This window comes from Felis catus, chromosome A1, assembly GCF_018350175.1.
Source record: "Felis catus isolate Fca126 chromosome A1, F.catus_Fca126_mat1.0, whole genome shotgun sequence".
In the NCBI taxonomy this organism is placed as follows: domain Eukaryota; kingdom Metazoa; phylum Chordata; class Mammalia; order Carnivora; family Felidae; genus Felis; species Felis catus.
In genome coordinates this window covers 223,696-240,010 of record NC_058368.1, presented here as the reverse complement: position 1 = coordinate 240,010, position 16,315 = coordinate 223,696, and the positions used below count along the sequence as shown (strand labels likewise).

At 41.9% G+C, this 16,315-nt stretch overlaps 1 protein-coding gene and 1 pseudogene across 1 annotated transcript in view; one reads left to right on the top strand and one right to left on the bottom strand.

The window, feature by feature from the left end:
- Positions 1–16,315, bottom strand: part of LOC102899369 (SCO-spondin) — a 133,552-nt gene that overhangs the window by 85,315 nt on the left and 31,922 nt on the right. The window lies entirely within an intron of this gene.
- Positions 12,438–13,147, top strand: LOC109493209 (annotated as a pseudogene).

Here is a 16,315-nt window from a genome sequence, read left to right as displayed (position 1 = left end):
CTCCCTGTACAAACTGCTTACCTCAAAGAGCAGTTTAAGAACTACTAATCTGGTCCAACTTCCTTATTTCCTGGAGGATAAAGGCACAGAGAGGTGAGGAGATGTGCCCAAGTCCACACAGTGAGATGCAGGCCTGTAAGAAAGCTGAGTTCCCTGACCTTGACCGGAGACACTTTCTGTTCTCCTCAATCACAAACCCAGATTGATGTTGCCCACCTTCATCTTAGACAAGCCATCTGGTCTGGGGCCACCTTTGTGTCAGCTATACCCACACCTGTCCCAGTCTCCAGTTCTCAGACAGAAGCCTGAGATAAGCCCCAACCCCAGCCTTCTCTGGAAATATGCTCCAAAATGCATCCTTGGTGAAGAATAATGATTCAGGAGAAATACTGTCTGCACTGTGAGCCCCACAGAAGGCTTTATTTCTGCCCAGATGATCAGTGTGGCCCTGTCTATTATACTGAGCCAAGCTGACTGTTCCCAAAAGAACCTCAGTGCATCCATTTCCTTCTACTTCACAAAAAATTTCCAGGAACTTGTGTAACTCTTATTACAGGTAACAATTGCCAATTTAAATTCAATCAGCATTAGTGCAAAGGGGGCTTAACACCAAGTTTGTCAGTCACATCTACCAAGGTGTGAACACATGAAGGTTATGGGGTTTCACCAAGGAGCAAGGCCTCAAGATAGAAAAAACAAAACAAAACAAAACAAAAAACAAAAACAACAAAAACAAAAACAAAAAAACCCAACCAGCTTTCCCATAAGAACCTCAAAGCTAGGGAGATTTTCAGGCTTTTATTTCTGAAACTCAGACCTGGTCTATCACTCAGGCCTCTCCCAGATTCCAGAGGAGAGCAGCTGGGGCTGTAGGCAGCCAGCTAAGTGCATCTTCAATTTCCCTTTTAGTCTCTCTCAGTTGCTGGCTTCATTGTTAGCAGCAATGAGATCTGGCTCCCACTCCACACATAGGGAGAGAAATGGTGAACTTTTGGCAGAGGTTCTAGGATGGATGACTTTTTGTTATGATAACTGATCTATTGAATCATGAGCCTCTGAACTTGGTGGACCTAGTAAGTGTCAGTCCAGCTTCTTTCGGTGTTCCTGATGGTTAGGCCCTGATGCCAGAGAGTGACAGTGAAAATAAGAGAAGGACCTTGATCATTTTAAGTCACAGTGCCATGATGATGATGGTGATAATTATATGATAGTAATGATGGTGATGGTGATGATAATGAAAGTGATTATCATGGTGGTGATGGTAGTGATGGTCATGGTGATCATGATAGTAATGATGATAATGATGGTGGTAACGGTAATGGTGATTATGATAGTGATGATGATAGTGGTGATGCTGCTGCTGACCATTTCTTGGGGACTTGATTTTTTCTAGACATTGTATGAACATTATTTCATCTGACCCATCAATAATTCTGTGAAGTATCTGTTATTATTAACTCAATAGATAGGGAGATTGAAGCTATAACAGACCTAATTTCCCAAAGGTATTCTTTTATTAAGACACTGAGATGTGATTTAAATTCAGGCCCATCTAAAGGCTGTGACTTCTTTCTTTCTTTCCTTCCTTCCTTCCTTCCTTCCTTTTTCTTTCTTTCTTTTTTCTTTCTTTCTTTCTTTCTTTCTTTCTTTCTTTCTTTCTCTCTCTTAAATTTTCTTTAAATCCAAGTTAGTTAACATATAGTGTAATAATGGTTTCAGGAATAGAATGTAGTAATTCATCATTTACATATAACACTCAGCACTCATCCCAACAAGCACCCTCCTTAATGCCCATCCCCCATTTAGCCCATCCCCCCAACCAAGACCCCTCCAGCAACCCTCATTGTGTTCCCTGTATTTAGAAGTCTCTAATGATATACCTCTCTCTCTGTTTTTATCTTATTTTTCCTTCTCTTCCCTTATGTTCATATGTTTTGTTTCTAAAATTCCACATTTGAGTGAAATCATATGATATTTGTCTTTGACTGACTTATTTAGATTCTAGTTCCATCCACTTTGTTGCAAATGGCAAAAATTCATTCTTTTTGATCACCAAGTAATATTCCATTGAATATATATGCCACATCTTCTTTATCCATTCAGCAGTCAATGGACATTTGGGTTCTTTCCATAATTTGGCTATTATTGATAGTGCTGCTATAAACTGGGGTGCATGTGCCCCTTTGAATCAGCATTTTTGTATCCTTTGGATAAATTCCTAGTAGTGCAAGTGCTAGGTCATAGAGTAGCTCTATTTTTAATTTTTAGAAGAACCTCCATACTGTTTTCCATAGTGGCTGTACCAATTTGCATTCCCACCAACAGTGCAAAAGTATTTCCCTTCCTCTGCCTCCTTGCCAATATCTGTTGTTTGCTGAGTTGTTCCTTTAAGCCATTCTGAAAGGTGTGAAGTGGTACCTCATTATGGTTTTGATCTGTATTTCCCTGATGATAAGTGATGTTGAGCATCTTTTCATGTGTCTGTTAGTCATCTGGATGTCTTCTTTTTAAAAGTGTCCATGTCTTCACAGGATACAAAATTAATGTACAGAAATCAGTTGAATTTTTATACATCAATAATGAAGCAACAGAAAGGCAAATAAAGAAACTGATCCCATTCACAATTGCACCAAGAAGCATAAAATACCTAGGAATAAACCTAACCAAAGATGTAAAGGATCTGTATGCTGAAAACTATAGAAAGCTTATGAAGGAAATTGAAGAAGATTTAAAGAAATGGAAAAACATTCTGTGCTCTTGATTGGAAGAATAAATATTGTTAAAATGTCAATACTATCCAAAGCTATATACACATTCAATGCAATCCCAATCAAAATTGCACAGCATTCTTCTTCAGGCTAGAACAAGCAATCCTAAAATTTGTATGGAGCCACAAAAGACCCCGAATAACCAAAGGAATATTGAAGAAGAAGACCAAAGCTGGAGGCATCACAATTCCAGTCTTTAGTCTCTACTACAAAGCTGTAATCATCAAGACAGTATGGTATTAGCACAAAAACAGACACATAGACCAATGCAATAGAATAGAGACTCCAGAATTGGACCCACAAAAGTATGGCAAACTAATCTTTGACAAAGCAGGATGGAATATCCAATGGAAAAAAGACAGTCTCTTTAACAAATGGTGCTGGGAGAACTGGACAGCAACATGCAGAAGGATGAACCTACACCACTTTCTGACACCACACACAAAAATAAACTCAAAATGGATGAAGAACCAGAATGGGAGACAGGAAACAATCAAAACCCTAGAGGAGAAAGCAGGAAAAAAAACCTCTCTGACCTCAGCTGCAGCAATTTCTTACTTGACACATCTCCAAAAGCAAGGGAATTAAAAGCAAAAATGAACTATTGGGACCTCATGAAGATAAAAAACTTCTGCACACCAAAGTAAATTAAAAGGCAGCTGATGGGATGGGAAAAGATATTTGCAAATGAAATATTGGATAAAGGGCTAGTATCCAAAATCTATAAAGAACTCACCAAACTCCACACCCAAAAAAAAAATAATCCAGTGAAGAAATGGGCAGAAGACATGAATAGACACTTTTCTAAAGAAGACATCCAGATGGCCAACAGGCACATGAAAGGATACTCAATGTCACTCCTCATCAGGGAAATACAAATCAAAACCACATTGAGATACCACGTCATGCCAGTCAGAGAGGCTAAAATGAACAAATCAGGAGACTATAGATGCTGGAGAGGATGTGGAGAAATGGGAACCCTCTTGCACTGTTGGTGAGAATGCAAACTGGTGCAGCCACTCTGGAAAACAGTGTGGAGGTTCCTCAAAAAATTAAAAATAGATCTACCCTATGACCCAGCAATAGCTCTGCTAGGAATTTACCTAAGGAATACAGGAGTGCTGATGCATAGGGGCACTTATACCCCAATGTTTATAGCAGCACTTTCAACAATAGCCAAATTATGGAAAGAACCTAAATGTCCATCAACTGACGAATGGATAAAGAAGGTGTGGTTTATATATACTATGGAATACTACTTGGCAATGAGAAAGAATGAAATCTTGCCATTTGCAGCAATGTGGATGGAACTGGAGAGTATTATGCTAAGTGAAATAAGCCATACAGAGAAAGACAGATATCATATGTTTTCACTCTTATGTGGATCCCGAGAAACTTAACAGAAGACTGGGGTGGGGTGGGGGAGGAAGGGGGGAAAAGTTACAGAGAGGGAAGGAGGCAAACCATAAGAGACTCTTAAATACTGAGAACAAACTGAGGGTTGATGGGGGGTGGGGGAGAGGGGAAAGTGGTTGATGGGCATGGAGGAGGACACCTGTTGGGATAAACACTGGGTGTTGTATGGAAACCAATTTGACAATAAATTTTATATATATATATATATATATATATATATATACACACACACATACATAAATTAAAAAAATAAAAGTGTCCATGTCTTTTGCCCATTTCTTCACCGGATTATTTGTTTTTTGGGGTGTTGAGTTTGATAAATTCTTAATAGATTTTGAATACTAAACCTTTATCAGACGTGTAATTAGCAAATATCTTCTCCCATTCCATTGGTTTACTTTTAGTTTTGTTGATTGTTTCATTTGCTGTGCAGATGCTTTTTGTCTTGATGAGGTCCCAACAGTTCATTTTTGCTTTTGTTTCCCTTTTCTCCAGAGACATGTCTGGTAAGAAGGTGCTGCAGCCAAGGTCAAAAAGATTGATGCCTGTTCTCTCCTGTAGGATTTTGATGGCTTCCTGTCTTACATTTAGGTCTTTCACTAATTTTGAGTTTATTTTTGTGTGTGGTGTAAGAAAGTGGTGTAGGTTCATTATTCTGCATGTTGCTGTCCAGTTTTTTCAACACCATTTGCTAAAGAGACTGTCTTTTTTCCATTGGATATTCTTTCCTGCTTTGTTGAAGATTAGTTGGCCATACGTTTGTGGGTCCATTTCTGGGTTCTATATCTGTTCCATTGATCTATGTGTATGTTTTTGTGCCAGTACCATAGTGTCTTGATGATTACAGCTTAAAATTTGTTCAATGTTTATTTGTTTTTGGGGGGGGGGGCAGGCGGGAAGGGCAGACCACAGAATCCAAAGCAGGCTCCATGCTCCAAGCTGTCAGCACAGACCCCAATGTGGGGTTCAAACTCACGAACCATGAGATCATGACCCAAGCTGAAGTCAAACATTTAACCTACTGAGCCACCCAGACACCTCTGATTACGGCTTTATAATACAGATTGGAGTCTGGAACTGTGATGCGTCCAGCTTTGGTTTTCTTTTTCAGGATTGCTTTGGCTATTCAGATGTTTTGCAGTTCCATACACATTTTAGAATTGTTTGTTATTGCTTGGTGAAGAATGCTGGTGTTATATTTTAGGGATTGCATTGAATGTGTAGATTGCTTTAGGTAGTATCGACATTTTAACAATATTTGTTCTTCTGATCCATAAGCATGGAATGTTTTTCCATTTTTCTGTGCTTCTTCCACTTCTTTCTATGTAATTTGATCTATCCCACATCTCTGCCTTGTCTTTGTCTCAGAAACCACCTGGGAGGTGGACTGTGCAAGAGTGTGTGTCCAGGGTCTCCTACCATTGTTTTCATGCAGTGGCTTGAAATCATTTTGGAGCTACTTGCTATATTTAAGCCTTAATGAAACGTGGACCCATTTTTCCTGAAAACAGCAGCAACAATAATAAAAAAAAACATACACATGAAGCCAACACTGTATATCCAATTTGGGGAACAATGCAGGCAGCAATCACATCTCCAGTTTACATTCCTGATCATAGGCATGCTCACAGTTCCCATCCATCTTGTTACTTTCAGCATCAAAGAGGCAAAATCAAATGTGTTCACCCACCCCATAAACACAAACTTGTCTTGAATGTGCCAAGAGGCAAATCTGCCTACAAAAGCCACAACCAGACAGCTGGGGGTGGGGCTCATGCAGATAGGTGTATTGATTGGACACAATTTGGAGAATGCTTCTCATGCAGAGGGGCACCATGTTCTGATTGGAGCACCACTTTGAAGTGCCCTGTTGAGGATGGGCCATATTCCTCAGGGGTTTTCCCTATCCTGACAATGCTAGGTAGGATCCAGGAAGGGAAGGCCATTGGCAGAGGATTTGGGGCAGGCAGTCACAGGCCACATCCCTGTGGTCTGCCTCCCCTCCTTACATCCTGCCTTCCTGGAAGTGAGTGAGGACACTAGGACGTCTGTATACTGTTGGCTGAAAGCTGCCTTGCAGTGCTTCTAACATCTGGGTTATAGAATGTTACCAGGTAGACATGATTTTATTAAAATACTCTGCCCTCCTATAAGCATATTTATTTCATTTCAGCTTATAGGAGCAGGTTTCCTGTTGTTTTGCTTCTGAGACAGAGAAGGCTTCTGGAAACAGGGTCTTGTTTTATATTAAACACAATGGCTGCCAGAGTTGCTGGGCCTGCCAAGTTGACCCAGCATCAGTTTGATGTCGGAAGCCACGTTTCTTGCATTTCTCAGGAGAACACAGGCAACCCCATGGCTTAAAGTTCATCCTTACCTTGGACTCTGTGGGGATTAAGAGGGATAGAGGCTTCAAAACCTGATGTGGGTACTTCAGGAATTGGGGAGAGAGGAGATGTATGGGATGAGACACATCCTGTGCTGGATGCTGAGCACCTGGAGGACCAGCATTTTGCATTTCAGCACTTTGCATAATGAAAGAAACACAGCACTATCCAACAACTGTGAATACATGAAGCTCTTTTCTGTGGTATAGTCCTTTAAGCCTTGGTGTTCCCACAGAGACTGCCAAAGGGCTTCCTGGCTAGGGCAGCTCTAGGGAAAGAGAAGAGGATGCCTGACCTATATATGAGTTCTGTGTCCATGCTGGGGCTTACAGCTTGATCCCAGACCACTTTCTTTATATCTAATTTTCAGCTGAAGTAAGGCAAGGTTATTAAAATTTATGAATTGCTCTAGAGTCTAGAGCCACCAGAGCTTCTCAGAACTGCCACTTATCATGTGAAAACTTGTCTAGTAAAAGCAGGCTTCTCACGGAAAAACCTTACTCCTCAGTGATCCAGATTCACAGCCCACCTGCCTGGGAAAGGAGCTTATGTTACAGTTGGCAAGGCTATTTCCTATAAGATGAACACCAATCAGCCACCCACTCTGTCTAGAGTCAGAGGAGGAGTTGTGGGGTGTGAAGTGGCAGCCCTCCACTGCTCTATCCCCGGAACATCAGCCAGGTGGGATGAATGTTGGTACCTGGTGACAAGATGAAGGCGATCTTTGACCTCCAAGTTCTTCATGCAAGAACTTAACAGGCTTGGTGACAGATGAGAAGAGATTGCTGATGTTTCAACTATTGACATCATCTTGGATCTCTTGCAGACTACTGTCATTTATGTCTTATGTGCATTCTTTGTAAAAATTTTTTTTAACGTTTATTTATTATTGATAGAGAGACACAGATTGTGAGCAGGGGAGGGGTAGAGAGAGGGGGAAACATAGAATCCAAAGTAGGCTCCAGGCTGTGTGTGTCAGCACAGAGTCCGATGCGGGGCTTGAACTCACAAACTGTGAGATCGTGACCTGGGCCGAAGTTGGTTGCTTAACCAACTAAGCCACCCAGGCTCATTCTGAATTTGCATCGCTGAGATATCTCCCTCAGGATCAGCAATGTCTGTCAGAGGTTGGAGCTGTCCTCTTCACTATGGAGCTGCCTGTCCCAGAACAGGTAGAGGATGGGGTTTGATACACACTACACCTCACTGCCCTGGGGGAGGGCCCTGTACTCTGAGCATGGTGCACATTGAGCAATGGAAGGACATTCAGGTTTAGGACAGCAGAATGCCCCAACATTCTTAACAGAAGAGTTCATGGGGCCATATCCTCCATCCTAGGTCTGCTTAAGGACAAATAAATAAATAAATAAAGCTCTCCAAAATAAATACATTTCATTTACATTTACCCAGCATAGAGAGAGGGAAGGAGGAGCAGAAATAGACTGAAGTCAGAGGGGCAACCCAGGCCAGACGGTATACAGCCTTGCAGTCACTTGAAGTTGAGACCTGAGATTAGCTTATTTGGCCATAGAATTACAAGGGAATTTCTTTTTGATTTCCTTCATGCCTTCCGTCTAGGGCTTCAGTTCTGGAAGCAGAGAACAGGCATCCCCTTTGGGTTCCACAGTGTGTGAGACTAAAGGGCGTGAATAAATGGCCGAGGTCTTCAGAGTTCCAGAGTTGTGGCAGCTGATGACAAGCTCAGAGTCATAAATCCATGGCCTGGAACAGATTTTAAAGGGTGGAGAAAGCAGACTGACTTTAGAGTTAGAATGCCTGGGTTGATGCCTTGGCATTGTTGGGCACCGGCTGTGTAACACCAGGCAAATTGCTTAGCCTCTCTGAGTCCTAGATTTCCCAACAATAAAATTAAAATAGTAAAACCAGCCTTATTCAACAGGTTTCTTGAGAGGATCAGATAGAATTAATGTATATGTGCTTAGATACTTTAAAGGGCTAAAATATTCTAAAATATTGTCACTACTTTTCAAGTCCCAGGCTCCTGAAACCCAACATTTTAAAGCCTCTTTTGGACTGCCTGAACAAAAGAAAACTTTCCTGAAACTGGCATACTGAATCTGGCAGGAAGAGGCTGACAGTGGCTGGGCAAGTTTCAGCACATTTCAGTTGACACATGGGGTCTTGTATGTAGGAAGATGCTCAATGCCTGCTTTTAGACTCCACTGAGGATAGAACTGGAGGAAACAGATTAAAATTACAGGAGGGAGTATGTGGGATAAACAATTATAATACAGCATTGTCAATAAAGGTGTGAACATAAGAGAGCTGATCCAGGAGCTTGTGGAGCTTTTCTTGTGTGTCTGTAAAAGGGAGAAAGCAATTTCCTTGGAAGTAGAAAAAGATAAATGACTACCCACTGTCCACATTTCAGCCAAGGATTCCTGAAGCAGAGGAAGATGCTTAATGAGAAACAAATGATTTAGTTGTTTGCAAGGCTTATTTTAACTCATTGTATTCAAATTTACTTTGCTTTCTTTTCAAAGGTAACTTATGGTCACCCAGTTTCATTGATTCACATCTTTAGGTCAATAAATTATTCCAAAGTTCTAGTCCAGTGATTTTCAGTCTTGGTGATGCAACAGAATCACTTAAGCAAATAGATGATAGATAGATAGATAGACAATAGATCAATAGGTGGATAAACAGATACTTGCATGGCATTCCCAGACCTCTTGAGTCAGAATCTTCTAGAATCTGGGCTCAAGTATCAATATATTCCTAAAGCTCCACAGGTCACCCTGAAACATGGCTCAAGTTGAGGACCACAATGCCCTTCAAATCCTTCATTCTGCAATGCCAACATTGTAACCCTTGAACTCAGTTGTTTTAGAATTGTGTACTGCATTTTTGAACTGACTTTAAATACTGTTTTGGGGGGAAAGGCATGCACTCTTTCAAAGCAAGACTTGATTCTAAACTTGATTCTATAAATTTTATCAGGGGTGCCTGGGTGGCTCAGTCGGTTGTGTGTCTGACTTTGGCTCAGATCATGATCTCACAGCTCGTGAGTTCAAGCCCCATGCCGGGCTCTGTGCAGACAGCTCAGACTCTGGAGCCTGTTTTGGATTCTGTGTCTCCCTCTCTCTGCCCCTTCCCCACTCATGCTCTGTCTCTCTCTGCCTCTCAAAAATGAATAAACGTTTGGGGCGCCTGGGTGGCGCAGTTGGTTAAGCGTCCGACTTCAGCCAGGTCACGATTTCGCGGTCCGTGAGTTCGAGCCCCGCTTCGGGCTCTGGGCTGATGGCTCGGAGCCTGGAGCCTGTTTCTGATTCTGTGTCTCCCTCTCTCTCTGCCCCTCCCCCGTTCATGCTCTGTCTCGCTCTGTCCCAAAAATAAATAAACGTTGAAAAAAAAAATTTAAAAAATGAATAAACGTTAAATTTTTTTTAATTTTATCAAAAAACCCATCTAATTTCATGGTGATTCTATATAACTGATGGATAAGGGAAGATCTTGTATTTGGAGGAAGAAAACCCTTCTGACTGTAAAGGACTGTTATGAAGAAGTCATTTCACTCCCTCTGTGTTCCAGCCTGGGGCACATGTGGGGGTTAGGGCTGGGTGGTGAAGATATCTGTGTCTTTTGGCTTGAAATTCACTGGGTAGAAGCCAGTTTCCACTTATGTAGATGACAGCCAAAGGAGATGAAAGGAATGAAGAAAGCTGAGAAATCTAATGGGAAGAACAGAAAAAGATGCTGGAGTTTCATCTCTGACAAGCTTTAAGTTAAAAGTCTCTCCAAAAAGGTCTTGGGGAAGTTGTAATTAAGGTTCCTCATACCAAGCTGTCAGGAGCTTCACCTTACTCTTCTCTGGGGTTCTATATGGACTCCCAGGAGGTTTGCATGCCCAAGACAACATTGCAGGTGAATGCATACTTTTTCTACCATGCAAAAAGGACTCACTGGTAACAGTTCAAGATTGTAAGAAAATTTTTTATTGTTCCTCAGGTTTTGTATACCACTTTCCACATAATAACTAGGTAAGACTTGAAATTACTTTTTAAGGAGAATTTTTTCCTATATAAAAAGGAAGCATTTTCCTGAGAGTTTGTGTTACGCACATATGCTCACATTCTTGAAAGCTGACATTGTGTGGCATTCCCAAACCAAGCCTGTGAGATGATGGTAGAGCTCCAGGGTTCGTGTACTCTTGAGTGCAGGTTTTTGGTGCCCAACCTAGGGGGTGCACTCATACACCCAATGTCAATACATGTCCTACGGTTGCACACTGCCTAATACGCGCAACTGTAGGCATGTGCGGAGGTGCTGAAACTCCAGGGCAGGATAGGGGCATAGGGCTGGAATCAAGAAGGACAACGCACAGCAATCTGACCCAGACAGAGTGCTGTGTAAGAGTAAGTTCTGACCTTGCTGCTTTGAACCCTGGTCATGAAAGTCATCTATAGAAAGAGGGACATCTGGAATGATGTCAGCATTATGGCAGTGTAAGTCATTTTTCTTTTCTTTCCCCCTTTTAAGCAACTAAGTAGATAATCACTATGAACTCAAAACCCTCAACATCTATGCCAAAGGACCTGGGAGGACTCCTGCCCACCTATGCATTGAAAAATAAACAAAGAAGACTTCAGCAAGGGTTGCAGATCCAAGGGAGTCAGGGAAACTTCCCCACCCTCACTCACCAAAGTGGGGCAGGGGTGGGGCATGGGGAAACCTGGAAAGTGCTGACCTGGGCAGATACTCACCGGTGAGACAGAATTTGTGGAGGTACAGCCTGTCTGAGGGGGAGATTCAAGCAAGATAGAGATGAGTTTGGATGCAGAGGAGAGGCAAGAACTTCAGAGCCACTCTCCTCCCCAGGATGACACTGCACAGGGCTAAGCTGTCCTTCTGTGGAGGAGGTGGAAAGCAGGGAATGAATCCCTGGGTATCCCAGTTGTGGGGGTTGCAGCTGGAGAAAACCCATTTTTATCTTCAGAAGTACCCTGATTTCTGAGGTAGGACCCTTATGACTTGGGAGAGGGAGAAAAGGAAGGAAATATCTTAAATACCAAAAGGTATTAAAGGAACTTGGTTCCTGCTGTCTGTTTCAGAACTTCAGCAGGAAGTCCTCCACAGGAAAACTGCACTTGAGGATCTCTCCGTCAAGTCCACAGGCACACCCAATGCCCTGAGTGCTAAATCCACGTCTCCCCCCATTGTTTGGCCAGCTGTCTGTATGCACTCTTGAGTGTGGCAGTGAAAATACGTTGGGTAATTGGATTTTCTTAGGAAAAATGGACCACTACCTGTGGGCAAAGTAAAAACCACAAACTAGAGTTATAGTGCCACCTCTTGGAAAACAAGAGAGAGGTTTCCTGCAGCCAGCCTGATGAATTATAGGAAGAAGAAAAAAAAACACAAAGTTTAAGGATTTGGCCACAAAAGAGATCAAAGGAAGTGGAACACGTTTATCCATAATAAGCCTAGGAAACCTCAGAAAAGCAACACCAAGGAACAGTACCCCATCTGAATATAACCAGTAAAGATACTTCAATGTGAAAGCAGCAATGCAGAAATACAAGGAACTTTAAAAATCTAGAAAGCAAGCCATTGCCAAAAGATACCAATAATTCTCTAACAATCGAGTCCAAAGACACTTTAATAAAGATCTAGCTAATAAATAATTCAAAATAGTGTATTGAAGAAATTCAACAGGCTATAAGAAAACTTAGAAATACAGCTCGATGGCCCAGCCCTGCTTCAATGCTCCGCAGCTGCAGCCGGATAGTTTGCAGGTAGAAAGATGGTGTTTGTAAAGAGCGGATGGTTGCTGCGACAGAGTACCATTTTGAAGCATTGGGAGAAGAATTGGTTTGACCTGTGGTCAGATGTTACCTGATCTATTATGATAACTAAACTTGGCAAAGTGTTGAAGACAAGGTCCACATGCCAGTGGACTTTATCAACATCTGCATGGGGCATGAGTGTCAGGATACTCAGCCTCCAGATGGGAAACCAAAAGACTGTACGCTGAAGATTGTTTGCTGAGATGGGAAAACCATGCATCTTTGTGCAGAAAGCACAGAGGATTGTTTGGCCTGGAAATTTACACTCCAGGATTCCAGGACAAACACAGCTTATGTTGGCTCAGAAATCCTGTATGATAAGACAGCCGTGACTTCTTCCTCTCCTCCTCACACAGCCTATGGGACACCAACCTCTGAGGCATATGGCTATGGTCCATACAGTGGTGCATAGCCTTCAGGAACTCAAGCTATCTATTGTTCTGTATCCTGCCAGTACCCACATGAAGGACTTTATGGACAACAGCCTGCCAACCAAGTCATCATTCGGGAGTGGTATCGAGACAGTGACAGTGATCTGGCACTGGACATGGTGGCCAGAGCTGCCACAGGCATGGCCTTAGGCTCTCTGGTCTGGGTCTTCTAGAGTCCTTCAGATCTGGATGTGCATAGCTTCTGATACCCTGTGTGCAATAATATAATTTGCAGGGCATTTCTGTTGGTGATAAATGTTTTTAATAATAGTTTAATTGTTCTTTTGAAAGTGATGACATCATAGTTCTAACTAATCCATACACGTACTGTAGAGAAGGCTTCTGACTTATGTTTAGCTAAAACATGGACTCTCTGGGGCACTGGCTCGTTCCAGGAGTTTCTTTCTAGAACTCTTGGAATACCTTATTTTGGCTACACCTGTTTAGAATGGCATTTTCTTTTCAGAGTTAGGTATAATGCTTAAGGGATAATTTAGTGTTCTGTTAATATATGGTGACACATGTGTGAGTGGTATGGCAAGGAGGACTACAGCTTCTTTCTGTTGAACATTGAACTTTGAAATCTCGGATCAGAGCTGGCTGCATGTAACTTCAGGAGTTGTGGGATGGTAAGCAACCAGGAACTTCCCTGAGGCAGTGGGGTGGTATCCCCAGGACGTCTGGGGCCAGCAAGGCTGACTACTCAGGATGATGGGGGAGGGTCAGCCCCCCTCCCCGCAGCCCCTGCCCTGCCTCCTCTTAGAATGATGCTTCTTCATTTTATTCTTTGTTTTTTGGTAGCGATCTTGGAAAATATCCCACATTAGGAATTGGCTTGAGCCTCAAAGTTTTATCCTTTAAAACTTGAAGAACGCAAAACAGTTTCAAGTATGTGGAGGTAGATGTGCTTTATTCAGAGATGACCCTATGTTTTTAGTGTCTGCTTTGAGTATTTTTGTTGCCACATCAGCCTACTTATAGCTTTTTTTTCTACTTGTTGAGAAAGTGATATTAAAAGAGTGGTGAGGAAATGGAATGAGGGCCATAGTTATAGTGTTACTGTGTCAGGCCTCTAGAGATTGCACTGTGCAGAGGGTGCTCTTTTCCTCTCTTCTGTCCTTCTGAAGAGCATGTGTCCTGCTTTGTGCAGGACTGGGGCACTGTCACTCTCCCCCAAGCACTGGGGTTCATGGAGCCCTGGTGGTGGCATAGTGGGGGCCCTTGGAACCATGGCTGTGGGGGAGACTCAGGTTATAGATGGGAAATGATGCCTAAGGACATGAATGGCCTTCTGTCAAGATATTACTAAACTTGACCAGGACACGGGCTTTGTTTTTATTCCTGATATAGGAGCTTAAACCATGTAATTTTGAGCCCCAGCTATGTGTGAAACTCTAGAAAACCAATAATCCTGCACTTCTGTTATTTCCTTATGCGAATTTGTAAAGCCCATAATTAGTTCGGTCTTCTGTCCCACAGGCTTTAAACAATGTACTTCTACCAAGGCAGTTTAGCACAGTAATAGTTCCTGACCCAACATCCCAAAATACATTCCCTACTAGCACAAATTCTGTTTTTATTTTCTGTGGCCAATTTTATAGGTCAACTGACTCCATCTCTGAGCAGACTTAAAGAGATCTCCATATGAAGCCATATGCCAAATGACCCTGATGGTGACCACAGTCAGGTCTGTTTTCCTGGGCAGTTCTGCTGAACTTACTGACACTGTAGAGTCTGTTTCTAGTTGAAAGGATGTGCACTTGACTATCATCCTTTGGGATATTTGAGATGTTGGAAAATTGCCAGATGTGCTGTGTGACAATATTGGTTTTGATGGTAAAAAATGTTGCTTTAATGATTTTACATCCTGTAGAGTAAGAATGGCTTTGTTTATATGATAGTCATTATTAGAGCTGTATACTTTACTAACAAAATATTAAACAGTGTTTAATGTGGCATTAGGGTATTAATTTTGAACTTGGAGTTATTGGAACCACAGAGTACTTAGTTATGTCACTGAAATGCCTGGGAAGCAGAGTCCCCCTCTGACGGAAGGGAGAGGTATGAACTGAGTCTTGGGCACACGTGTGTGCACTCTGTTGACCAGCCCTATTGGGCAGACATAGTTGAACCTGGAAATTCAGTGTTGCCGGTGACTTGATGCTGATAGGAAATGCATAGTAGGTATAAAGATGGGCTGAGAGATTTCATTTCCTTGATCCAATTTCTGTAGATGCCAGCTTTGTAATCACCTCAATTTAGGTAATCCTAAATCAAGAAGTTAGTTGAGGTGGAAGAAACTTGTTCAGGTGTGAGTAAGCATTTCACTTTCATGTGTACTTCAATATAATGTGCCTGGAAGAAGTTGGCCACTGACATTGCACACATGCCAAGCTGATTGGTTTTTTTAGTTACTGGAGTGAACTTCAGGATCCTAGATTGTAAAGAGAAGGGAAAGACCAGTGGCTGTGTTTCAGATGATCATCCTGAAACAGGCCAGACCTGGACCCAAGACCTGGATCATAAGAAGAAGTTCCTACAGTTGAAATGAACGGCCCAAGTTTATTTTCTACATCAGTTACAATCCTGTTTCATTTTTCTTTCTCCTTCCCAAGTTTATGTAGACACAGCCACAGAATGCAGTTCTATTTCCCACCTCCCCCAGAATTGATTTTCTGATTGCTTTCCTCTCATGTTCTCTAGTGCCCACAGAACCTATTTTTTCCTGTATATGCAAATTGTATGTTTAGAAGTGAAAATGTTAATACATTAAATGATTAACCTAAAAAAAAGAAATACAGCGCAATGAGATTAGGAAAAAGATACATGAACAAAATGAACTCTTTACAAAAGAGATTAAATAACCATTAAAAAACCAAACAGAAATCCTGAGGCTGAAGAATTCAATGAATGAGATGAAGAATGCAGTAGAGAGCCTCTGAGGTAGAGTAGAGCAGATGGAAGATAGAATAAGTGACTTGGAAGAAGAAATTTTGAAATAACACACAAGAAAAAGAAGAGAAAAGAATAAGGATGAGGGGTGCCTGGGTGACTCAGTCGGTTAAGTATCTGATTCTTGATTTTGACTCAGGTCATATTCTCATGGTTCATGAGATTGAGCCCCTCATCAGGCTCTACCGTGACAGTGCAGGAACTGATTGGGATTCTCTCTCTCCCCCTCCTTCTCTGCTCCTCCCCTGATCATACTCTCTTTCCCTCTCTTTCTATAAGTAAGTAAGTAAATTTTAAAAAAGGATAAGAATGAGCAAATGCCTTCCCCCACAAAACCTGTGTGATCAATGAGACTCAATCAAAAAGGCAAACATTTGAATAATTGGGATTCCAGAAGGAGAAGAGAGGGAGAAGAGAGCAGAACATTTATTTAAAGAAATAATAGCTGAAAACTTCCTTGGGGGAAAGAGTGAAACATCGAAGTTCAAAAAGCTAATAGGTCAAACCCAGGCAGCAAATTCCTTGACCTCAGCAGGGGCAACTTCTTACTAGGC